Source organism: Rhinolophus sinicus, linkage group LG04 (genome assembly GCF_036562045.2).
Source record: "Rhinolophus sinicus isolate RSC01 linkage group LG04, ASM3656204v1, whole genome shotgun sequence".
In the NCBI taxonomy this organism is placed as follows: Eukaryota; Metazoa; Chordata; class Mammalia; order Chiroptera; family Rhinolophidae; genus Rhinolophus; species Rhinolophus sinicus.
Window position 1 is genome coordinate 165,525,778 of NC_133754.1, and position 25,323 is coordinate 165,551,100.

At 38.4% G+C, this 25,323-nt stretch overlaps 1 long non-coding RNA gene across 1 annotated transcript in view; it reads left to right on the forward strand.

Annotated features, from left to right (window-relative positions):
- The first annotated feature begins 4,167 nt into the window (after nt 1–4,167).
- The window catches only part of LOC141571356 (uncharacterized), a 225,792-nt gene continuing 204,636 nt past the window's right edge, over nt 4,168–25,323 (forward strand). Inside the window, exon 1 of the long non-coding RNA XR_012496115.1 lies at nt 4,168–4,212. This is a non-coding gene — a long non-coding RNA (uncharacterized LOC141571356). The remainder of the gene's footprint in view (nt 4,213–25,323) is intronic.

Consider the following 25,323-nt stretch of genomic DNA (forward strand, 5'->3'; position numbering starts at 1 on the left):
CCAATTAAGAAGTGAAAATGTATTACATATGAATTAGAGAATACAAAAAATTGCCAAACACCATTAATATGCCATTAAAAACAGTAGAACAGAAAATGGAATTGAATATCACATTCTGGAGTGACACTGAGGCTTTAAGTTTTGAGATATTAGATTAAATGACAAACTGGCAAATAGTCTGATTTGACCAGGTAAGATAAAATATCTGTTCAGGAAAGAAAGAGATAATCTATCGTGAGAAAATATTTACAACAAACATGATAATGGTTAATGTCTTGATTATCGAAAGAACACGTACAAGTTGCAAAAATATCTGAAGACCCTCAAAGATAAATATATGATACTTGTTATTTTTATACCGATTAAAGTACTAATAATTTGGAAAATATACTGCTTGAATTTGTGGTTATCTATACCTATTAATAGTTGCCGGATCGATGAATACAAACCTTTTAGAAAGCATATTAGCAAATGTGGATGAGTAATTATACAATGCTCACACATTTTGAATTTTTAAATTTTGTTTCTATGAATTTATCCTAGGGAACAAATGGAATAAAAGGAAAAAAGGAAGATATTCACTATGGTGTCATTTATACTAGCGAGACTTTGGCAACAATCTAAGCATCCAACGATAGAAAAATTGATATGAAAATTATGAGAAATTGATTTAGGAGACTATTGTGTGATAATTCTAAAGATACAGAGCAATATTCAGATGTTCTAAATACATAAGAAATAAAAATAACAAAAAATTATATGCATCTTTGGAAAGTCGACTATGTCTGAACATAGATAAGTGTAGGAAGAGAACAAGTAGATTAAAATGCTTTGTTTTGTTGAAAATAGAAGATTTTATAAAGTCTGTTCTACTTTCCATGTTTCATTGTGATTATACTATCATTGTAGTGATTATACTATATTATACTGTTATACTATCATCACTACATTTTCTCTTTGAGCTCCAAGTTCAATTTCTATTATAGAAATTTACTTACCATATTTTTTTCATATATTTTAATTGTATGTTTGCCAGTTCCTCCATTAGATTGTAAACTTCCTGAGGGCATCTCTGACACTAGTATATTGCCTGCATAGTCAGTACTCATTTACTATTCATTGAATGAGTGATTATAATTGTGAGTAAATTAAGGTCTGGAATGACAGAAGGAAGGAATCCCCCTAAAATGAAGCACGTAATGGCCATAACATCCCAATCCAATCAGAGGTTCATTTCTGGTGTATTACTATAAAATATTTTTTGTCCTGTTGTGTGTCTGGGCTGGTGGAGGGGTATTGGAGAGGAATGAAGCAAGCAGCAAAGGAGAAAAGAGGAATCTTAGTTAACATGAATTTTTGAATGGCATTGGTTTGGATTCTCATCTTTCTAGCATAACAGTTCTCTTAGCCACTAAATCAGCATCTAGAACAGACTGATTTCCTTCCAGTAGCAACACAGAAAAGCCTGTTTATTGGTTTGAGTGAGGACTGTGACTTCCATCAAGCCAGGCTGTAAGATGTAGTTCCTGGGAAAACTAGGGTAAAGGGACGTGCTTTCTATCCACTGCTCTGTGTTTTATCTTTGGGTCAAATTAGCTCCTCCAGAATGCTGTGTCCTTGGGCCGTGTTAGTTTAGGAATTTACTGAGAGGTTTGATTGATGTCCGTTTGTTATTACTCCCTTGATATTATGAAGAATAGAATACTTTGATTTTGATCACTGTTATTTGAAAATAACATTATTGTTCTTGAGAAAATGCATAGCCCCGTCTGTGTTTGTTTTAGAATTCCAACTCCTGTGAGACCAGGCACGCTGGCTGGCCATTGTAGCCAGAGAACTTCAGCTTTCAGCCTGATGCCAGACATACAGGACACTCAGTCGAGTTGAATAAATGAATACGTTTGTTGACAACCACATTTTTTTTCTTCAGCTCATTATCTTTCACTTAAAATCTCATGTGAGAAATTTTTCCTTTGAGGAATTAGTTGTTTTCTCTTTTTCTATATGAAAGTTCAAAAAATATGCTTCTTCTTTCCCATCCTCATCTCCTCCTCCTCCTCATCTTCTTCATCTTCATCTTTTTCTCCTGCTTCTCCTCCTTTTTCATACTACAGCTACTAGAAATTTTGCAACCAAAAATATTTGTAGCTAATTCTAATGCAGTGTCCTGGGTATTGTCATGTTTACTTCCTCCTTTTTTTCCAGGACTCTATTTAAGTCCACAGCCCTGGAACCAGACTGACGTGATTTGAAGCCTGGTCTCCCCACCTAGCCCCTTGGAGCCTATTTCCTCATTGTAAAATGGGAGTAACCTCTCTCCTCCCTGGTCCACTGTGAAGAGTAGATAATCAAAGAGCTAGGCAACATACCTTGATCACTAAATCCTTATTCCCTCTTTCTTTATTGTTAATTATCTCAAAGCATTTTTTGGGGAAAGGAATAGGATTTAAATGAGTATTAAAAATACCCGATTGTGGAGGGCACTCCGGTTGTTGGGCGCCGAACCAAATGTGTGTTGTGTGTTTGGGGGATGGGAACAATTATGAAAACCATGCTACCTACCTTCAAAGTACTTCCAGGCTTGCAGTGGAGAGAGCGAGGTGACTTTTTTATGAAGTACTACTAGGAGGAGTTGTGGTTTTTTGGTTTTTTCTTCACTATGGTCCAGAGAACCTGAAGTATACAAAGGTTCCCTGGCTACCCTTTGGCATTGTCAGGTAGTTGTAAGCTTTTGGATCTCAGCGGTGATTTGTCCTCCTACTTCTGCTTGCAACTTATGGCACTTAGCAGGAATCTCACCCTCTGCCAGACCAACTTTGGAAACAGAAGACTTGTCTCTGTTAGGGAACGTGGATGTGGTGTGTGTGAAAGGCAGAGAGGATAAAAGGGAGTTATCTCATTTGATACTGATAACACAGGACTGGTCTTCAGACCACGCTGTGAATATGGGCCACTGGGGTAAATAATGACCACGTGGACAAACATGTGTGTGATATGTAAGGTGACGCTAAGGGAAGAAGCACAAAGGTACTCCCATGACTTGGGAGGGAGACACATACTAGTGCAGCCCCAAGAAAGCTCTCCATGACCACTTATTCCCATGCTATCACACACTTGCAGTGTTGGTTATTTTTTTCAGGTGTGAAAATATATAAACTTGTAAGTTAGAAATGGTATGTACCTTGTCTGCACTGCTGGACTTTCACACACTGCTGCTATTTGGTTTTATGCGTTTCTCTCCTCCAGTGAACTGTGAGTTCCCAGAGGGCACTGTCTATGCCCTATTCAAGTTTGAGTCCCAGACACCAGTACAGGGCCAGGGACATAGTAGGCGTTTAGTGAATGTTTGATAAAAATCCAAACTCTGCTCTCTTGGAGCTCACAGTCCAGTGCGTGAAGTAAACCAGTACATTTTAGACAACCTCTGTTTGGTGAAAGGCTAGTCTTGTCTTTTCTTTTCCTTTCCTTTCCTTTCCTTTCCTTTCCTTTCCTTTCCTTTCCTTTCCTTTCCTTTCCTTTCCTTTCCTTTCCTTTCCTTTCCTTTCCTTTCCTTTCCTTTCCTTTCCTTTCCTTTCCTTTCCTTTCCTTTCCTTTCCTTTCCTTTCCTTTCCTTTCCTTTCCTTTCCTTCTTTTCTTTTCTAATTTTATTGGGGAATATTGGGGAACAGTGTGTTTCTCCAGGGCCCATCAGTTCCAAGTTGTTGTCCTTCAATCTGGTTGTAGAGGGCGCTGCTCAGCTCCAAGTCCAGTCACCATTTTCAATCTATAGTTACAGGGGGCGCAGCCCACTATCACTTGTAGGAATTGAACTGGCAACCTTGTTGTTTAGAGCTCACACTCTAACCAACTAAGCTATCCAGCTACCCGTCCAGAAGCTCAGCGGCAGCTTGTTGTTTTCAATCTAGTTGTGGAGGGCACAGGTCACTGGTCCATGTGGGAATCGAACCGACAACCCTGTTGTTCAGAGCTTGCACTCTAACCAACTGAGCCATCCAGCTGCCCCGGCTAGTGTTTTCTTTTTTAAAAATTTCCAATCTCTTATAGGCTGACATATTGAAAAAAATAAATACAAAACACAACTTCTAATTCTTTTATTAGCTTCTCCAGACATAAACTTCTGTCAAGTTACTAAACAAGTTTCAGAGTACTTTTTCTTTTTCTCATTGCAGATTGGTCACAGTTTGCAGACGGACAGCAATCCGCAGACCACAGGTACCACTGAAATTTTTTATACAAATGCATATAGAATGTGCAGATGTTGTTAAAATGCTATTGAGTAAAATAAGGAGTGGGAGAGAGAAGGATGGAGCTGGAGGGTGGTGGTGCTGCTTTGCTAAAGGAAGTCAGAGGGGTTTCTCTGACACGTGGTTTGAGCAGAGAAGGGGATGAACTGAGAGAGAGCCTTCCAGATATCAAAGGGAGAGTCTCAGGGAAAGGAAAGCATCTGAGCAAAGACTCAGAGGCAGGATTTGTGCTATGTTGTAGGAGTGGGGGACATGGGAGAAGTGGGTCAGATTAGCATGGCCTAACAGATCATTAAAGAATGTTGGATTTTATTCCAAGTCTTTGGAAGGTTTTGAGCAAAGTGGTGGCATAAATTATAAACATGACCATACCTGCCACTCCTTGGGGAATAGGTTACAGGAGGGAAAATTAGGAGGTCTTGTAATAATCTACGGGACAAATGCTGGTGGTTCGGCCAGAGAGGTAGCAGTGCAGCTGGTGAGAAGTGGTTGGAGTAGGAATTGGCCTTGAAGGTAGAACAGACAGTCTAGGCTGATAGATTGGATGCAGACTCTGAGAAAAAGAGAGGAGTCAAGGTTGAGTCCAAGGATTTTGGTCAGAGCAAATGGCCAACTGGTGCTGCCCTTTTTGAGATTAGGTGGTCAGAGAATGGAACAGGTTTTGCAGTTTGTGCATGGGTGAGAATCAGCAATCATTCTGGCTATGTTATATTTAGGATGCTTATTTGACACACAAAGAAGATGCTGAATAGGCAGTTGGGTATATGAGATTGGAGTTCAAGAAAAAAGCTAAAACTGGAGGTGTAACATTGAAAGTCGGGAGTATCTTGATGGAATTCAGAGCCACGGGACTGAATGAGATCGTCTTGGAAGTGAGTGCAGGTAGAGAAGTAAGTAGGCCTGTTGCCTAAGTCCTTGGGCTCATCCACGTTTAAGAGATCTGGAAGATGAGGAAGAATCGATAGAAAAGAAAGAGAAGGATAAGATCATAAACTGACTGCTGCAACTTACTCAACAAGTAGTTAAGTCTTAGCCTCATGTTCAGTGTGCTCTTAAGCAATATTTTGGAAAGCTTTCCATGTCTATGTGAAGTGGTTAATATTTTAGGGAAAAAAATGTTTTCATGCTTAAAGGATAAACTCTCAACTGGGTTTCACACCCAGCTATCCAGAATCATATGCCCTTGAGGATTACCAGCTAACTAAATGGCTGCTTTCAAATTTTACCTTTAGTCACATTGTTTGTGGGAAACGAGTAAACTCGTCATATCTCCTCTAGTTGGAACCGGCAAAAATTTTGTAAAGTAAATAAATAGAGACCTCTTTTTAAACTAAAACACTGAAAGTTTCATAGAAAAATATCAAATAGATAGAAAGATATGAATATTTTATGGAAAGTCTAATTTTGGCGAGAAAATGTCAAAAAAGCCCCGCGTTACAACGCGATTTGGCGGGAAAATGCCCGCTTACAAAGTGTTAAAAGACATGCTGCAGTATACAAAAATATTTACCTATAGACTGTTTCCCTTGAGCTTTACAACAACCCTCCTAGGTAAGTAGATCCTTGTTTACAATCTTCATTTTATTGATAGACAAACTAAGAAAGCAGATGATGAGACTAGTCAATGATGAACTTGAGTCAAGGTCCTAAGCTTTCTTCCCATGTGCCCAGGGCTTTTTCTTCAACATTTCCCTCCCTCCCACAGAAATGATACCGTACTCTGTGGCCACTGGGGAGTAAATAGCCTTCAGGCTCAATCAGGATCTTTAGTGTTGCTTCTTTTGGGGAAAAAATATATTTCGGTTTCTAAGCAATTGACTTTAAACAGTTGGAATCTAGCTTGGTGGTAAGTTAGAGACGGTCTCTATTTCCCTGTGTTTCCACAGCACCTCGCTTTCCAAAGAGCTGTTTGTGATGAACATGTTAATTCGTTTCTCTTCCAGCCTGGTTCTCCTTCCAGTATCCCCCCTTTTCAGTCACGGGAATCACCAATGCTAGAAACATCTGTCATTAAAGGCTATACCTTCTTATTTATCGCCAGCATCTTATGAGTTACCAAATGCAGCCTATTCTACCACTTAAAACCCTCTGAGTGCCCACTCTTCTATGCCAGTGCCCTCGTTTCAGCCCTCTCCATCTCTCACCTACACTACTGCAGCAATCTTCTTACTGGCCTCTCTGCCACCTGGCTTCCTGCCTCTAATCTACTTTCCACAATCCAGCCAAAGGGCTTTCTAAATGAAAATCTAGTCCTATTAAAAACTGACCTTGTTGAAAAGGCTCTAGTGCTTCCAATTGCTCTTGGGATAACATCCAAGCTCTTTAGAATGGCACATTAGGACCTTGGGAATCTGCATATGGAATACAAACATGTAAAAATGTGCAGTCCCATCTTTAATGAACTCACAGTTTGATTAGGGAGTCCATGCATACCCAAGTAATTCTGATGATTATGAAAAAAATCTTCTCAAAGTTATGTGAAAATATCAACTAATAACTGTAATAAAGTGTAATATTTGAAATACTCCTATTATCACATAAGGTGTAGCACTGCAAGAGAGAACATAGGCCTGTTAAGAGAGCATTCTCTGAAGTCATCTTTTTTTTTAATTTACCCACCCTGTGAAGCAAAATTTAACAGCTATTGTCTGGCAGGTTCCTTACCAATGCAGACATATGCATACCTCACACAATACCTAGATGGGTTTTTTTCATTTGGGACTTAGAGAAAGTCCCAAGGACTTGTGGAAAATGTCTTCTTGTAGAGAATTATGTATGTTTTACTACACAGCCTACTCCGGTATAAATCTGAATAGTGTTTGTGGGGCGCTGATATTCATCCCCAGTTCTCCTTTATGAAAGGTCTCTAAGCCAATGGGGCAAAAAAAATGTGTCTTTGCAGCCCGCATTGTTCCAGTTCTGCTTTTCCTCTACTGCATGTCATCTGGACTTAGATGCCCTGCTCTCATTTCAGGGTCCTTAACTACATATTTTCAACGTTCTTAAATTTTGCTTGTGTATGTGTTTGAAGTAAGTCTTTATGTTTTTTTTTTTTTTTTTATCAATTCATTTTTGTGTTTCTGTTCTTCATATTTTATAAGTTCCTCACCCAGGGTCTCCATGAATGATTATGGTGCTATAATACTGCATTGTGTGCTTTAAACCACTACACATGATGAAGTAAATTCCTCTTTAGGCTATGAGCTAAAAAAGGAATCCCCATGTACAATACACATGACATTACCTGTGTGACACATTGCATTTCTTCAGGACAGCAGTAGCTCAGGGGAATTAATCCTTAATCTAGCATCTCCCATTGTCTATTCCTTAAAACACAAGTGCTGAGAAATAACTGGGGAAGAAATCCTATAATCAAATACACCTGGAAAATTCTATATATTATATCTGATCTAAGGGATATAGAACATCTTAGAGGTATGAATATATGAAACAGTAAAGAAACATGTTTAACCCGATGTTTCCCAAATTTCCCTGACCACAGACCTCTTCTTGTCTTGTACCCATTAGCAATTGTTAGAAAAATGATGGTCTCCTCACTTTGGGTTAAATGCTAGTAAGCGCTTGTCATGTTGTATTGTAATTTATTTTTTGGACATTGAATTAAAGGTTTTCAAAATTACAGAAAAATTCAAAGCAATGTGCAGCAAAAGCATATATCCCCACCATCTAGATTCTACAATTAATGTTTTACTATGTCTGCTTTAGCTACTATTATTTATTTCTATTCTCCCACTAGCCTAGGGCGCCTTCATGATAATTAATCTAATTTATCTTTATTTCAGCAGGACTTAGCTGAGTACCAGCCACACAGTTGCTAACCAATAGATGTTTGTCCAAATAATGAATAAATGAATGAATGAATGAACGAACGAATGAATATTTTTATAACCTCAGACATCTTTAGAGCACATCACAGAGGCTGAGCTTCAAGGGAGATGGAAGACTAGACAGAGCTGTTCACAGCCTCTCTAAGTCAGAACAAATATTAGCTTAGATAAGGCATAGATGCTGAGATAGGCCTTCTCTTGGGAAAGAGGTGGAAGCCTGCAACCTTTTCCCTGTGAGCTAAGGAGCAGCCTGTGCACCTCTCTTCTCATCTCTGTATGTACAATTCCTTTAGAGAGGAGGCAGTTTTTGTCAGGTCCAGTGAGCTGGGATGAATGAACTCAGGTGGACTGACTGTCAAGTCTTGCCCACATGTTGGATTCTCCTCCCTTCATAGGTTTCATGCTCTTGTGAGATCTTGGTGTCTTCTTAATTTCCAAAGACTTTTCATTTCCACTTTGATTTTATCAGCCCTCATCTCTCATTCCTGGAAACTTGATCCTTGGTTTGTCTCACTATCCACTTGCTTCATTTGTAACTGCAGATGGAAAACAGTTATTTAATACGTCTTTTGTCCTTTTATCCCCTAGTGTCTGATTACCTACCAGGTTCTAAGGAAGCAACTGCCCTTCTCCTTTTATTTCTTTTCTGGTCCCGTATCAACAGAATCTTTACTTTTCTCAGTTTTTAAATTTGCTTCACTTTCTCTTCCAATGAACTCCTTTTTAACTCTCTAAGATTCTTTATCTTGACATGTGTTCTTCTCTTTTCTATTTCTTCTATTTGATTCTTCCCCCAGTCCCTTGGATTTTCTTTCTTTGATAGAAAAGAAGCCAGTGCTGTAAGTGCAGAAGAAATGAGGTCGAGGGTTATAACCATATGAATAAAGAATGAGCTCCAGGAATCAGGCTAAGGCCTCCCATTTACTTTTTCAAACATAGTTTCCACTGCTTCCAAACATGTCCTGGGGTTCCCACAGCTCCCTATTTGACATGTCAGTTCCTCTATTTGGAGATGGCTTCTGATTCACTGTGTTTTATTCTTGTCAAAATATGACTCTTGCTTAAAAATTCCATTAAAAATCCTTCCTCCAATGTGAAGGCTTCGTTGATATCCCATCAGTGTATGTTCTCATGCCTTTTTCTCTGAACATCTCTAATACTTAGTTCTGAGGTATTAATAGAACACTGCCCAGCAATAAAATGAAAAAAAAAAAAAAAAAAAAAAGAACTGATTCACCCAACAACATGGAATGAACCTCAAAAATGTTTGACACGTATTTGTAATGGGGCTATCATTATCGGAATTGATATTAATGTTTTTCTGACTTCATAAAAAATAATTTGGAAGTGTTTATATATATTTTTTACTCAGTTTAAAGAGTATTTAGGATATATATGTTTTAAAGGTTTGGTGGAACTCACCTGAGAAACTTAAATTTATCCTTTCTGGGGGATAGGGGGGTGAGTAGTTCTTTGACAATTTGGTCTGTTTCATATGGTAATTTATTTGTGTTGATTTTCTAGCATTTCTTAGATATATTTCTAGTTAGTTGTCTTATATTAATTTTCTCAGACAGATGGGCCATTTTAACTTTTGGATTCAAATATTATTTTCTTTCTGGAAATTTTATTGAAATATATCTTGAACTTTTTTTTTCTTGGGTTTTGTTCTCTTCTTTAGAAGCACTGATCGTATGTATGAAAGATCTCCTTAGTTTAGTCTTCATTAACATAATTTGTCTAAACTATTTTAATGAATTTCTTGTTTCCATTTAATTTTGTTTACTTTTTCCAATCTTGTCTTCTTTAGTCTTTACTATGTTTTCATAAGATTCTATTTGTGTGTGTGTGTGTGTGTGTGTGTGTGCGTGTGTGTGTGTGCACTGCTTACAATGTGATCTTCATTGCTTTTATGCCTTTCCTTTTTCCTTTTTTTCTTAGCTCTGACCTGTTATATTGTACTTTCTTCTGTTATTTCACCACATATTACACTGATGGGATATCAAGGAAGACTTCACATTGGAGGGAGGATTTTTAATGGACTTTTTAAGCAAGAGTCATGTTACATATGTGGTGAAATGAGATTTTAAGCTCTTGTATATGTGATACAAGCTCTTGTATCTCTACTTTGGGTTCTTTGTTTTTTTTTTAATGTTCTTTGGTTTATTGCAGTAAGTTTTGTCATGATTTTTCTCTGTTAACGTTTTCTAGTGAGTCATACATATATTCTTTTTAGTGTGTGTGTGTGAGGAGGGCAAAAGCAGCTTTTGTCATTTCTTTCTTTTTTCTTGAATCTTTGGTTCTTTTTTGAATATTTTTTTTAAATGAAATAAATTTTTCAGTTCTTGGATTGCATGTGTAAGAACTTTATGGGAAAGGAAACAAGCTATATTGCAGACCAGCAGGAATCTACGTATTTCATAGGTAGAACTGAGAAGTGTAAAGTCTCCCTCTGCCGCTCTCACTTTATTCTCTCTCCTCTCTGTGGTGTGTGTGTGTGTGTGAGTGTGTGTGTGTGTGTGTGTGTGTGTTAGTTATTTAAGTCTTTTTACGTTTTCATATCTTCAGTCTTTGACTTTTTGTTCTATTATGATTCATCAATAGGCTGTTTCATGCAACCATGTCATGTCAGTCTAGTTCCTTGCTTATTTCCTGCTACTCTTTGTTGTCTGGGCATCTCCTTCATATTTCCCCCCCAAAGATATGATTATTGTTTTTTGCTTTTTGGAGTGCACCATCTGTTTTGGTGATTGTGCTTTCCTGACATGTTTAAGATCTGCTCCCGTGGGCCTTTTTTCTTGTACTAATCCCACATCTTGACATCTCTTAATAATATACGGTGCTTTGGGATTCTAGATGTTTTTAAGTTTTGCCAAAAAAAGACTTGGAATTCTGTTGTTCATGTTTCTTATTGCTTTGGGAGTCATATCTGAAAGAAGAGGACATCTTAATACCAGAAATCTCTTTGTTTATTTTAGTAATTGAATCCTTAAATAGAGGTGCAAAATAGAGAATAATTGAGAAATTAAATGGAACAAATATTTAAAATAATTGCATTAATAAAAAGACAATAAAAAGAATAAAAGACTTAATGTTACCATCTGGATCCATACATTGGTCTCTTTTGAAACTTAAAGAAAAGTTTTAAAAAAAAGAATGTAGGATACAACATTGGAATACTTGAACTTGAGTTATGTCTTTATTATTATCTTCGTCATCTTGGACAAGTGCCTTAATCAGCCTAAATCTCAGTTTCCTTATCTGTAAATGGGGATAACAATAGATTTTTTTACAGTCACCTGTCACTTAGCAGGCATTCAATAAATAGCCACTGTATTTGAATATAATATAGTACGCCTTCATTCCAAGTACCTTAACATTTTTTTTTTTAAGTAACAATTTTTAAAGCATTGAAGACATCAAGAAGGCTAAATCTGCAGGATTATATATGAAGACAATGCGATCATGTTTTAAGAGGATTATGCCTGGGTAAACTTTTGATTTTTATAATGGACTGAATTCCTAAAAGTTCTCCAAGCCTGCAACTGTCCTTTTCTACATCAAACTCTGAATTTTCAAGCCATTTTTCAGTATAGTCTAGTACAGGGGTGTCCAAACTGCGGCCCGCGGGCCAACTTCGGCCTGTGATCCATTTTTAATTGGCCTGCAGCAAATTCCAAAAACATATTTAGTTTACTTAAATAAACCAGGTGAGGCAATACGTACTTCACCTAGAGTGAGTGGCCCAGCTGTTTGTGTATTTTACCGCATATGGCCCTTCGTGAAAACTGTTGAAAAAAGTTTGGACACCCCTGGTCTAATAGAAGAGTACCATTACCAAATATATTTGTCTTTGAATATTTGTGTTCAAAATGTACAATCATGAACCTTTTTTGTTCTAACCAGACAATTCTTTCATTCTTTTATAAAGGAAGTCCTTTACTTTTCTGTAGTCTATATTTATGAGAAATACATCTCACAGATAACAATTAATATTAACACAGTACTTTCATTTTGCCTATATTCTCATTTGCCCTCATTTAATTATAGAAATCTGGGTCATGAGGTAATGGATGTTTGGCAGAACAACTGATTCAGACATATGGATCACTCAAAAAAATCTAGATTTAAATTTTTCAGGGGTTCTATTCTAGAAACCAAAATTAATCAAATTCAGGTTTTCTGACTAAGATAGAGAGGCACCTTCATGGAAAAATACCCAATTTTCATATGTATTATATGATCTGATGTTACTCCTTGATAACAATATGGAGTTAGAGAGTTTCTAAAAGACCCACAAAAGAGTAGGAAAACTTAATAACATGCAAATGCTTATATTTGACACCATTAAAGTGACTTAACCTTACTTAGCCCTCCATTTCCTCATGTGTTTCAAAAGGATAACAATTCTTAACTCTGTTCAGTTCTTTGCAACACGCATTTATTGAAAGGCTACTATGGTCCAGACAATGGGATTAAAATGTTTTATAATCTGAAAATCAAATGAAGTTTACGTTTGAAATGTTCTGTGAGCTATAGAAAGTACATATAAATCTCAATGACTATTATTCTTACCTGCTGAGCTATTGGTTAACAAAGAAAATATTTTATTGCACTTTCTTTGGTAAAATCTCATGTATTTTATAGCTATTGTACTTTTCAGAGTATCTGAAAATGTTGGTTGGCATGCTGTTATCATTCAGTACACAAGTTCTTCAACTTACCCAATTTTCTATCCATTTCCAAGTAGTTCTGAGCATGGGGCCTCAATGACTACACTTCTGTTTATAACTTGATCTTCAAGGATATTGCTTCCAAGAATGACTGTAGGTACATAGCATGAAGGACATAGTTATTTGACGTTGTCCTGCCAGTTGACATTCATAAGCATGGCCAAGTGCTTTTAGAATGAGCCAACTGGTTTCTTGTTCCTTCAGGTACAATCTTGACTATCTGGAGAGATTTTTTTTTTTTTTTTTTTTTTTTACTACATTTGCTTGTTCTATTTTGATATTTAAGGATAGTGGTTTAGAACATTTTGTGATCAAAACTAGGAATTTCCAAATGGAAAGTTCTGTTAAGAGCTATTTGTACGTTTCTCATCAGAGTCTTCTACACTTTAAATGACTGTGTGTGTGTGTGTGTGTGTGTGTGTGTGTGTGTGTATTTATAATATGTAATTATAGCAGTATCTCATAGATTTGGGTTTGAATTAGTTGCAACACTAACTTCAACCTTGTATATCTATGCAATGGGTCTACTTACTATTGTCCTGCGTAGTGAGGATTAGGACTTCTGTATGCAAAATGTCTAATAGAGTATCGTAAACTAGGTATACAGTAATGTTGACTCCTTTTCCCAAAACTCTGAGGTGATAAATAGAACACTTATTTGGAATCAGAAGGTAGGATTCAGAAATCCAGAACATTAATTCAAAAAGATATATGCATCCCTGTGTTCACTGCAGCAATATTTACAATAGCCAAAATATGGAAACAATGGAAATGCCCATCAATAGATGAATGGATAAAGAAATTTTGGTACATATGTACAATGAAATATTACTGTGCCATAGAAAAGAATGAAATCTCATCATTTGTGACAACATGGATGGACTTAGAAGGTATTATACTAAATGAAGTAAGTCAGACAGAAAGACAAATAGCATATGATATCACTTACACATGGAACCTAAAGGACAAAGTAAATGAACAAAAAATAGAAACACCCATAGCTACAGGGAATGAACTGATGGTTACTAGGTGGGGGTGGGTTGCGGGGACTGGGTGAGAAAGGTGAAGGGATTAGGAAGTACAGATAGGTAGTCACAAAATAGTCACAGGGATGTGAAATACAGTATGGGGAATATAGCCAATAATGTTGTAAAAGTACGTATGGTGTCAGATGGGTACTAGATTTATTGGGGGGGATACATTATAAATTACACAAATGTCTAATTACTATGCTGGACACCTGAAACTAATATAAAATAATATTGAATGTCAACTGTAAGTAAAATAATAGTCATGGGGATATATAGTACATCATAGGGAATATAGTAAATAATATTCTAATAACTACGTACACTGTCAGATGAATAATAGACTTATTGGGGTTATTACTTTGTGAGGTATATAAATGTCTAATCACTATGTTGTTCTGTACACATGAAACTAATGAAAAAAAAAAGGGTGGGGAGAGATAGGGTTGAAATGCTGGCTATGCTGCTATGAGCTTTGTGACCTATGAAATGTTACTGAATCTCCTGGGGTATCTGTTTTCCCATTGTGAAATGGTGACATCATTCTTACCAGGCCTTCAGTGCTCTCACTAGGATCAAATGAGATAATGTCCTTAGTAAAGACGTATTTTGCTGTAAGATGTAGTGGGTTGTTAGTATTCGCTAATGAGAGTAATAGAGTCGAAAGAGCACTGGATTCGCTGTCAGGGAGTTCTGGCTTCACTTCCTCCTTGCTCTGTGGCACCCAATCTCTTAGAACTTTAGTTTTGTCAACTGTGAAACAGAATGAAAATGACTAGTAGGATTGTTCTGAAAATTAAATAACATGTGAGAAGGCACCTAGAAAGAGTTTGGCCCATAATAGGTTTTGAATATATGTGGGTTGATTTTAGCAGAATATATGGGGGATTTAAGTCTCCGAATAGAATTTGAAAAGGGACTTTTAAACTAGCAGTACTTCCAAATCTTTCTTGTTCTACCTGGTTCCCATATAACTTGCCAGGTGAAAATACTCCCACATGCTAGAAGTTGGTCTTCACGTTTTCTGGTAGGGTTAAGAACATCCATTAGAAAACAGAGCATAAAGGCTAGCTTGCATATAAATGTTTTAATGCCATCTCCTTGGAGACACCTGTAAACAGTTTTCTAGGCCCATGACCTTATTCCTGAAACTGAGCAAGAGATTCCACACACAAACATCTGGATTAGTATGAATTCAATTTTGATTTATATTTCTAGTACCTAGGACATGCCAATATGCTAATGTAGCTAAACATATTATGCACTTTTTTATTGAGTCTCCATATTTTCTCAGTTTCAGCTCTTTGGAGGCCCTTAAGTTCACAAGGCCAGAGAGGAGTTTCCAACTTCCTACTTCACAACTTTTAGACTTAACTAATAAGCTCTTGGAGCTAAGCTTCTATAGGAATAACTGGGAGTTTCCACTACACTCTGAGTCTAGACTCTATGAGAATGAAAGCACATATGAAAATATAAATCAGTGGTTCTCCAACCATATAGTTCCCATTAATGAGGAGATTCTGCTTCAGAGTCTGGGGCCCAAGAATCTTCATTTTAACAAACACCCAAGTGATTTTGATGAGAGCGTTATGCAGGACATGTTTTGAGAAACCCTGACCTACATCCGTGCCTCCAACCTGAGAGCACCTTTAGTCAAAAGGCATGAGGTACATGAGCAGTTTTCAATACTGAAAACACCCAGTGGAGCTTGTGCTGAGACTTTCTGAGTTCAGCAAAATGACAAGTGTCTATGCTTTTTCTCTGGATTTCTGTTCGTCACGTTCATGGTAACACTGGTTTTCTGAGGCTACTCCACAGCCCTAGAGCAGCTCCAGGCCACTTGGCATGAGAAGGGATTCCCAGATTTAATAACCAGATGCCTTAAAAAGCTACTCAGTTTCTAAATCTGATGTCCGTGTGATAGATGCTACAGATTAGTTTCCTCAACTCCCACTTTCAATACCATTCTCTTATATTTTCCTGTACTATAGGGACTAAAAAGCTAAAATCTACAGTCTGAAATTACCATGCAGCTAAGATTTCATAAACTGATACAATTGTGGGAGACTTAGAGATCAGGCTTTATCGCAGGAGCATTTGGTTTTTGTGGGACGCCTATTGTAGAAGTTCTACTTCCTGGTCCCATTTGTCGTGGCTGCTGAGCAGCAAGAGACAGCAGCAAGAGGGTATCCGCTACAGAAGTTCAGTAATGTGATTGGATATCTCTCCTGGCGGTATAATTCCGGGCTGGGTAGCATTCAGTCTTGGCCATCCAGTAAGTTCTGTGAGCTATTTACTACCCTCTAATATAGATCTTTCTGCTTAACCAGATATAATAGCTTCTGTTGTCTGCAACTGCGCTGCATTTAGGTTAGCTATGCTTGACGCATGTGAGTTTAAATCTGAAATATTTCCTCCACCTACCTGCACAGACTCGTCTTCTCTCCCCTTCCTTGATGCAAGAATCAACCCTGAGGTCCTTCTGGAGTCTACAGTCCACCTCCTTTAATGTGTGACATGATCCCAGCCCTGTCATGCTGATATCTTAGTTTATTTATCTGAACTTGGATTTAAAAGATTGCTGACTTTCCTAAGCATACATTGTAAGGGTATAGTCTGCACTTTTCTAGACGTTTTTTTGTTTTTTTGTTTATTTGTTTTTAGTCTATACCTTTTGCTAAGAAACGAGGATTTTCTTTCCTCATTTTCCTTACTTATCCCTGGGAAATGAGCCCCTATAAAAGAGAGATAATTTTAGATTATGGATAAGCAATAGCCTCAGAAATCATATAGAACAGTAATGATAATAGCACCAACAGTAGTAATATTGATGACATTTGCTGTTACAATACCAACAGCTACAATATCTTGAGTAATTCTTCTCCAGGCAACACGGTAGGGTTTTGCGTAAAGTGTCTCATTTAATAATCAATGAGGTCTCATGACCCATATTCCAGTTTCATTTTTGCTGCACGTTTTTGTTGCTACCAGAAACTTCAGGTCATGGCAGGGTATCCTGTACTGTCCATAAATGTTATTCTCTAATTTCTGTTCTTCTTCTCATAGACACTATATGAATATACTTCAGGGAGTTAAGAAAAAAAAAGTAAGCAAGAGTGCAATGGGAATGGCGCCGGCGGGCAGCCTGCCCAAACAAGCCCTGACAGAGCAATGCTCTTTAAGTGCCTGTCTTCCTTGGGAATCGATCTCAGTTGCTTTTGTTGGTTGGCATCTATCAATGAGGGCTGCAAAGAGAATTGTCACTGCTATGGCCCAGGATCGGGTGATGATTTTATGGCACAGTATCTGGTATGTAGTCGGTGTTCAACATGAATGCATTATCCTGGTTCTGCTGGGTGTGGCCCCAAGCGACATGAGGTTGGGTGCAGGCCACTATCAAGGATGTTATGTGTCCTCAGCTGTGCTCGCCCCAAGCAGATCCGCTCTGGGATGTCACTTCCTTCTATGAGGCATTTATTTCTATTTGCAGGAACTTTTCACTCTCTATGTCTGTTATTGCTCAAAGGTCACCTAAATTGTAGAGCTTTTATTAGCTGCAGTGAAAGGATGGGATGTACTTTCCCCCGAATGCTCTCTGCCAGTTCCGTTTCCATTCGCTTCTTAGTGAGGGAATGGATTATTTCTTCACTTGCCTAGTCCTGCGATCTCTCTCTCTCTCTCTCTCCCCCCAGTCTCTCCCAATAGCGCTCTCTCTCTCTCTCTCTCTCTCTCTCCACACTTAATGATCTTCCCCTTGTATTCTATCTTTTCCCCAAAGGCAAATGATAGAAGAATCTATTTTCCTGAGTATTTATATTTTTGAAAGGGTCTCATCCATTCACAGATGGGAAGATAAACTCATAAAGGATTTCCCCATTGTAGAAATCATGGCTGCCATCCTTCACATAGTACTATGAAATTGTTGGGGGGGGGTGTGTATGTGAGGGGTTGTCCTTAACCACGTCCTTCCCTGTGTCATCTGGATGACATGGACAGGTAATGACTGTGATAACACAAAGAAGTGGAAGCAGTGGAATTTGGCTTCTACTCTGAAAGACTGAGACTCCGGTTGAAAAGAGACCCATGTCTGACATCAGCTCTTGTGATAAGAATTTTTCAACTTCTGGTTAGTTCCTCGTTCATAGCCCAAGAACAGGGGGAGTGTACTATTTTTGAGAATTTGAAAACTTTCCAAGCTATAAATCACATTCATTTGCATTTCTTCTCAGAAGAGGAGGTGGAGCATGGGGGAAGCCTCTGTTAATGAGGATTAAATTCACATAACAGGATGAGTTCACATAATTCCCAGAGTTATGCCAACAATACCAGCTACTAATACGGAGTATCGCTGGCACTAGCTTGCCAGTGGGCTTTGGAACATTCTGGGCTGTGTTCAGCTGGCATTGGCTAATTACCTACACAGCCATTCCTGCTGTCAGGATCATTTTACAGCATCTTTAACAAAATAAAAAGAAGAATGCAAAGATAAAAAGAAATCTTGATTTAAAGAAAAAAACATACGGTTTCTTCTCTTACCCTCTTCTAAGCAATAGGTATTATATTTAGAATCATACCTGGGTTCCAGCAAATCACTTGTACTAAGCAAAGAAAAAATGTCAACACCCATAAAATGAGGAGTGGTGGAACAATATTCAAGGACAGAATCAAGGTTCCAAGTGATGAAATAATGGGCTGAAAACCAAAGTGAGGTACAACATAGCTGGACATCAAGTTAAATGAAAAAGTCAATAATCAACATTCTAAAGGGTGCAGGCATGACTTGATTGTTGTTCTTGCGAAAAATACCCAGGAGGGTTGAATTGACTGTAAATTTCCTTATGAGTGAGTTGTCTCATGTGGCACTAGCCTCCTTGAGGTTAAAAATCATGTCTTCTTTGAGTTATTGCCAATACCAAAAATAGTTTTGGGAAAATATCAGTAATTAATACAGATTTGTGGAATGCGATTGGTAAATGTGTTCTTAGAGGTGCAGAACAAGAACTCTAAACTGATGAGAGGAACAATACAAGAAAAAAAAGAGACATGAGAGGAATGTGACGAGGATGTAGAAGTATGTAGAAACCTCATTACAGAAGAAACAAAGAAATAAGGGCTTGCTTTTCTTGGCAAAGTAAATTTAGTAAGAGGAAGCTCCATGACAATTGTATTTAATTTTTCGAAGAGGGTAAGTTTATTTATTTTATCTCAAGAGGACAAATTATTTTCAATTGCAAAAACAACAGAGAGGCAATTTTACCTAAATATGAGGAAGGGTTTTGAACCCTGGATGGCAGAAGTTGCCAGTTGTCCTCCAATATTCATTGCCTCTTTTTGTTTCATTGTAGTAGAATCTCTGATTTTTTTTGATAGGACTATGATGATCAGGAATAAGGACTTTCTTTTAGCCATGTTTGGAATGTAACTGAGTTTTGGTCAACTGGACCTGAGCAAGAATGATATGTGCAACTTCTGGTTCTATCCTCAAAAAGAAGGGGTGTGCTTCTCCTTTACCTCCTTTCCCCTTCTTGCTACTGGGAATGTAAACTCATGTGACAGTAGGAACTAGAAAAGACACTTCGTACCATGAGATGGAAGCTGAATTTTGAAGATAACAGAGGGAAAGATAAATAGAACCAAGATCCCTAATGATAGTAGAGCTACCATATCAGACTTGGACCATCTACCCAGAAAAATATCCCACTAGATTGTTAGAGCCGCTATTATTTTGGGTTTCTCTGTAACAGTGCAAGAACCAACACCTCATCTGTTCCTTCTTTCTGATAAGTGCTTTAGAAGATAGTGACCTCTTATTAGCAGGTCAGGTTCAAACAAAAAGACCGTGGAGGAAAGCATTTCATTGAACGGTGATCAGACAAAACATCTCGTATGATTCTTCATATTTTAGATACGGAGCATTTGGATGATACTGGAAGAGTGTAAGTCAGTCCAGTACGTTTCAGAAGATATTTTGGATTGAAATTTCATAGGGGGCAGAAAACTGTTACTGTGTTTCCCCGAAAATAAGACCTAGCTGGACCATCAGCTCTAATGCATCTTTTGGAGCAAAAATTAATATAAGACCCGGTCTTATTTTAATATAAGACCGGGTCTTATATAATATAATATGATATAGGACCGGGTCTTATTTTAATATAAGACCAGGTCAATATATGATATGATATGATATGATATGATATGATATGATATGATATGATATGATATGATATGATACCGGGTATTATATTAATTTGTGCTCCAAAAGACGCATTAGAGCTGATGGTTTGGCTAGGTCTTATTTTCGGGGAAACACAGTATGTGAGAACATGCTGAAGGAAGGAGGGATATTTACCTCTGGAAAAGATAATCCTTAGAGGTTGGGTTGGCAGCATGTGAGAGCAATTACCACTTTACTGGTAGACAGTGAGATACACAAAGTAAGTTACTTGTCTTGGCCTCCAGAGCACAGAATTTGGGCCACTGGGTGGAAACATCAGATTCACAGTTGGAACTGTGACGGCTTGGGCAGGCTTTTTTTCTAATATAAATGTCAATTAAGCTTTGTACTTTTCATTTTGGATCTTATTATGCTGGTTTGAATTCAGTCTGTAAGGTCCTTCCTTTGGAATCCTGGTGATGACACGGGATGTAGCAGTTTTCCCAGAACCCAGACATGGCCCATTCTCCCTACTTATTAAGGCTAAGAATTAATGAGCTGATATTTTGGAAGGAAATTCTAAACGTTGCTATGAGTTATTCTCGAATGTATAATCCTCATCTCGCCTGTTAATGGCTCCAATCTAGAGTTTTATAAATATCTCAGTGAGTTTAGTGGGTGTCACCCTGGAAAATGTGAGAGTAATCCACATATTGATCATATCTTAGTCATGTATTTCAAGCACTAGATGCAAGAATTACAATAAACTTTGTAGACCAAATTAATAGAAAAAAAATCTAACATTAGCACAATGACTGGAATAAGGAACAGGAAGATCCCCATGTTCCTCTTCATAGCCATGTTTCTAGTCTTAATGTGGGGCTTAGACTGTGGGAAAATCGTCCTCTTGAACAGCCTCATTGCTGCCATTTTCCTGGACCCATGATATGATGGATTTTCCTCTCTCTCCTCTAGGGTTCTACAAGTCATGCATTTGGCTGGTATGACTCTTAGGTTTCCATAGACCTATATTTCAGTAGGCCTAACCTTCTGGAATAATTCAAGGAGAGGTAACTCTGTATCTCTCACTCTCACCATCGACTTTCTCTACCCATTCTATCCCTATTTCTGTGTCTCTTTAGGGCTACATCCAGCTCCTTTTGTAAGTTTCTTCTTCTCTAATGACCTATTCTTTTATCCAACTACCCACTTATCTAATGAACTTTGTACTTTTTACTGAGCACCTATTTCCAATTCACATACTATGCAATGCACTTGGCCCGCAGAGATGAATAAGACCCGTTACTCATTCTCAAATGCTTATTATGCGAGGCCGAGTGTTTACAACAGTGAGCAAGACAGATGCCAAAGAGCTTTAACCTAGTGAGGGAGCTTTAACCCATGCGAAGAATGCAGACTCAACAGCAAATAGTAGTTAATATTTATGAAATGATTACTTAACCCAGTTACTGTTGTTCTAAGTGCTTTACATGCACAGTGTCATACAACCACCACACAAACTAACCGTGAAGATAGTTTTCTGTTCTCATTTAGAGGAGAGAACTGAGGAACAGAAAGCTAAGCAATGTACTTACATATGTGTCACATAGGATGTAATGATGTTAAATGATGGACCTAAGTATCTTCACTCCAGACCCTGCATTATTAACCAGGGGTGGAGGTGGGTGCAGACTGCCCTCCTGGGGAAGAATATTTTATCACTGAGATTGTTTAGAATTGCAGGTACATAAAACTTTCAGTGCATTTTCTGTTTTTTTTTTTCTTCTTTTTTTCTTTTTCTTTTGCATACTCTACATACAGTGTACCCAGGGCAGACCCTCCTACTTCTCTCCTTGGTACTTCCTGTACTCTTAGTCACTACACTATATTGCTTCCCTGGGTCACTGTAACACACGTGGGAGAAATGGAAAAGGACTTTGGGAGCCTGAAGGAAATTAACCAATCCAGAGTGTTAGAAGAAGCTGGAAGAGCTGATGCTTTAGCAAAGCCTCAACTAATAAGTAGAAGCTTGCTAAGCCAAGTGGGTGAGAGGCGAGGGGTGAAGGAAAAAGTATCCTAGGCAGAAAGGACTGCTTGAGCAAAGGCATGGAGACAAAAACGATATGTGTGGAAACTGACAAATAGGTTGGCGTTATAGGATCCAAAAGTCCGAGACAAACATTTATTTGTCATCCTGAATAAAATAGGGATCGTTGAAGGTATTGTTTAAGTGGGGTGTGACATGTTCAGGTTATTTTAGCAAAACACGCTGGTGGATGTATTGAAGGGAGACAATCCTGGAGACAGACTTGTCTTTCCCAACTGTCTCTGAAATCCTGTTCCTCTCCGCATTACCCTCTGGTACCATTATCATGTAACAACTAAGATGGGAAAGTCAGAAACTGTTTGGGTAGCAGACAGGGGCCCTCCTTCAAAAATGCAGTAGCTATTGCTTAGAGCATATGTCACCAAAGAGATCCGGGACAGTCAGAGTTAATCTGGGGAAGGCTGCACATCTGAATAAAAGCATCTCTGTGGGCTAACTGTGTCAGTTTCTCACTCCAGCCGATAACAAATTACTCCATCTCTGGCAGAGGTGTACTTGCTGACTGTTTCACGTGGTAACACTGGATTTGCAACATGAAACACTAGTGTTAGGTAAGGGTATAGCTAGCAATTTGAAATTGGTACACACAGCAGTCAATCTATTGCTCCCCGTCCTCATCGTCCCCCAAAGTAGGCTTGCCATTAAACGCAGTATGAGATCTGGCCCAGTGGGGACACTTCTACCCACAGCCAGCTGCATGCCCTCCACCCTCCTCCCTCTCCTCTGTCTCTGCTTCTCTGTCTCCCTCTTACAGACACAGAAGAAAGAATACAAACTGGCATTTGGATAGGGCTTTTGAGTTAACTTTTATGTCCAGCCTCTTGCCTTTCTCATCTCTTCAGAGTGTATAGGAGGGGAGGAGAGGATATGGAGCGAGAGAAAGGGTGGCAGGAAGGAAAGAAGTATAGGAAAACACATTGGCTCTACTTGAGCGGGCAGTTAATTAACTTGATTGAGGACTAGTAAGGAAGAAACTGAAAAGTCAGCTAAATTCATTTCGATAAGCACTTATCGAACTCTTATGCTAAGCCCGGGGGCGCCAAATGATGAAAACAGGATCTCTACCCCCTGTTTGGTCCTAGAGACATACTTGTATGTATCATGCAAAATGACAGAAGTATACGACTAGTACCAAAGCAGCCCATGGAAAGACTAGAATTCCAAGGGTGGTAGACAGAGAGGGGATCTTAAAGAGGGAGTATCCCGGCTGGGAAGTTCCCCAGACATACAGAAGGAGAGAGAAAATATTCCAGTCAGAGAGCATTGTGAGCTTAGATACAGAATTGCATCATCCCAGAACCAGAACGGTCCATTGTGGCAGGAGCAGAAATTGTGAGGGGTGGTGGAGAAGCACATAGGACGAGACTCAAGAGGTGGTTTCATTGCAGAATAGAGGCTGGGAACATGGCACTGGAATCTGTGGACAGTTTCCTAAAGAAAATAGGGAGCTAGTGAGAGTTTTTAAATATGGGAGTGACACGAACAGATCCATGTTTCTAGAAGATTCCTCCTATGGAAATATGGGAGACTGGTTGTAGAACAGAAAGAATGAAGATAGGGACATAAAAGGCTGTCTAGGGGAGATATGATGGCCCCTTATTAAGGTGTCTTTGGTGGAAATAGATAAGGGGGATGGTTTTAAGTAGCAGATTACTGATACAGGTAATGATATTAACAACTTTCAATTCTCTACATTTTTACAAATTACAAGGAGAAATCAGTCCTCTGTTTTTCCGGTCTTCTCTTTATCTTCCATACAAGGCAGCAGCTGTAGCATTGTGGTTAATTCCCACCAACTGGGGGTGGTGGGGGTGGTGGTGGTCAGAAACCCTGAATGTAAATCTCAACTCCACTGCTTACTGGATGTGGGTCCTTTGCATAAGAATGTAACTTTTTATTGCCCTACTCATAAAATGCAGGCACGATGTCACCTATTGCATGGATTCTTGTGAAGTGGTTTTAATTATAGTTACTGAAGACCAATTGCTGGAGTTTGCATTTCTGCTTCACCATCTTCTAGATTTGTGACTTTGGACATTAAACTCACTTAACATTTAAACCAGACTTTAGAAAAGGCAATCATTTCTTAAATGAATAATTGAATATTCTTGCTTTCCAGTATTTGCCAGTGGTCTTGTTGAATTAATAACTATAGTTTTGGGTACCGAGCCAAAAGAATTCATTATTAAAATGACAACAATTGCTTTTATTTGTATATCGCTTTCCAGTTTTTAATAGACTTTAATAATCATGTCCTCATTGACACGGGCCTATCCTTCTGAGTCTTTCTGTGAAGTTACTGACGGATTAGTGATCAATCAAATATCCCAATGGCTGGAATTGACAAACTAATGGTCAGTGTTTACCTGCATCTTTTTGTTTTAGCCACATGTTGTAGAGACAGCTATTATGTAGTGGATATTGCTTGGACTAAAGAGTTGGAAGACCTGGGCTTAAATCTCAATCTTGACACTTATCAGTGAGGTGGCTTGATAAATTGTTTAAATCCTTTGACCCTATAGTTTCATGTATAAGCACCATATATGAGCGTGCATATACAAATGGATCAAAGAGAGCCTCAAGGGCAGAGAAAATCCCGATAAAGGGGAGATGAGAAGGGAAGGTTTCCTAGGAAAGAACAGTGGTCCAGTAGACTTTTGATTCCTTATTCAGCCTCCTTTCTGTAAGTCCATCTGAGGGACTAGGAATTCTCTGATTTTGGCCACTTCCAAACCCTCAATCTTTTTTTAACTCTAACAGGGACTCAGGAACTCTTTTCCCAAGCAGTTTGCAATAGCACTTCATCCTTTTGGGGTGCAAAAGAATCTAGTGAAAGAATGTTAATTTGGAGTCCTTGAATCTGAGTTCAAATTACAACTCTGCTGCATTCTAATTATGTGATCCTAGGTAAGTAAATTAATCTCAGGACCTTCAGCTTCTCCATGTATCGTCATGTTGTTGAGAGACTTCCTAAGAAAATGAATGTGGACAAACCAGCACAGATCCTGGCATATAGCAAAGGCTCAATGTTCCTTTTGTTCTGAATTCCCTTCTTTCTTTCCTTCCTTCCATCAATTGGTCTCTCCTTCCTCTCTCCCTCCCTTCTGCTGGCTCCCCTGACCCTCTGCTCCTTTGACTAAGAGGATTCAATTATGAAGACAGAATGGCTTACAGTTCATTTCAGGACACAGATATTTTGAGCTGTTTGT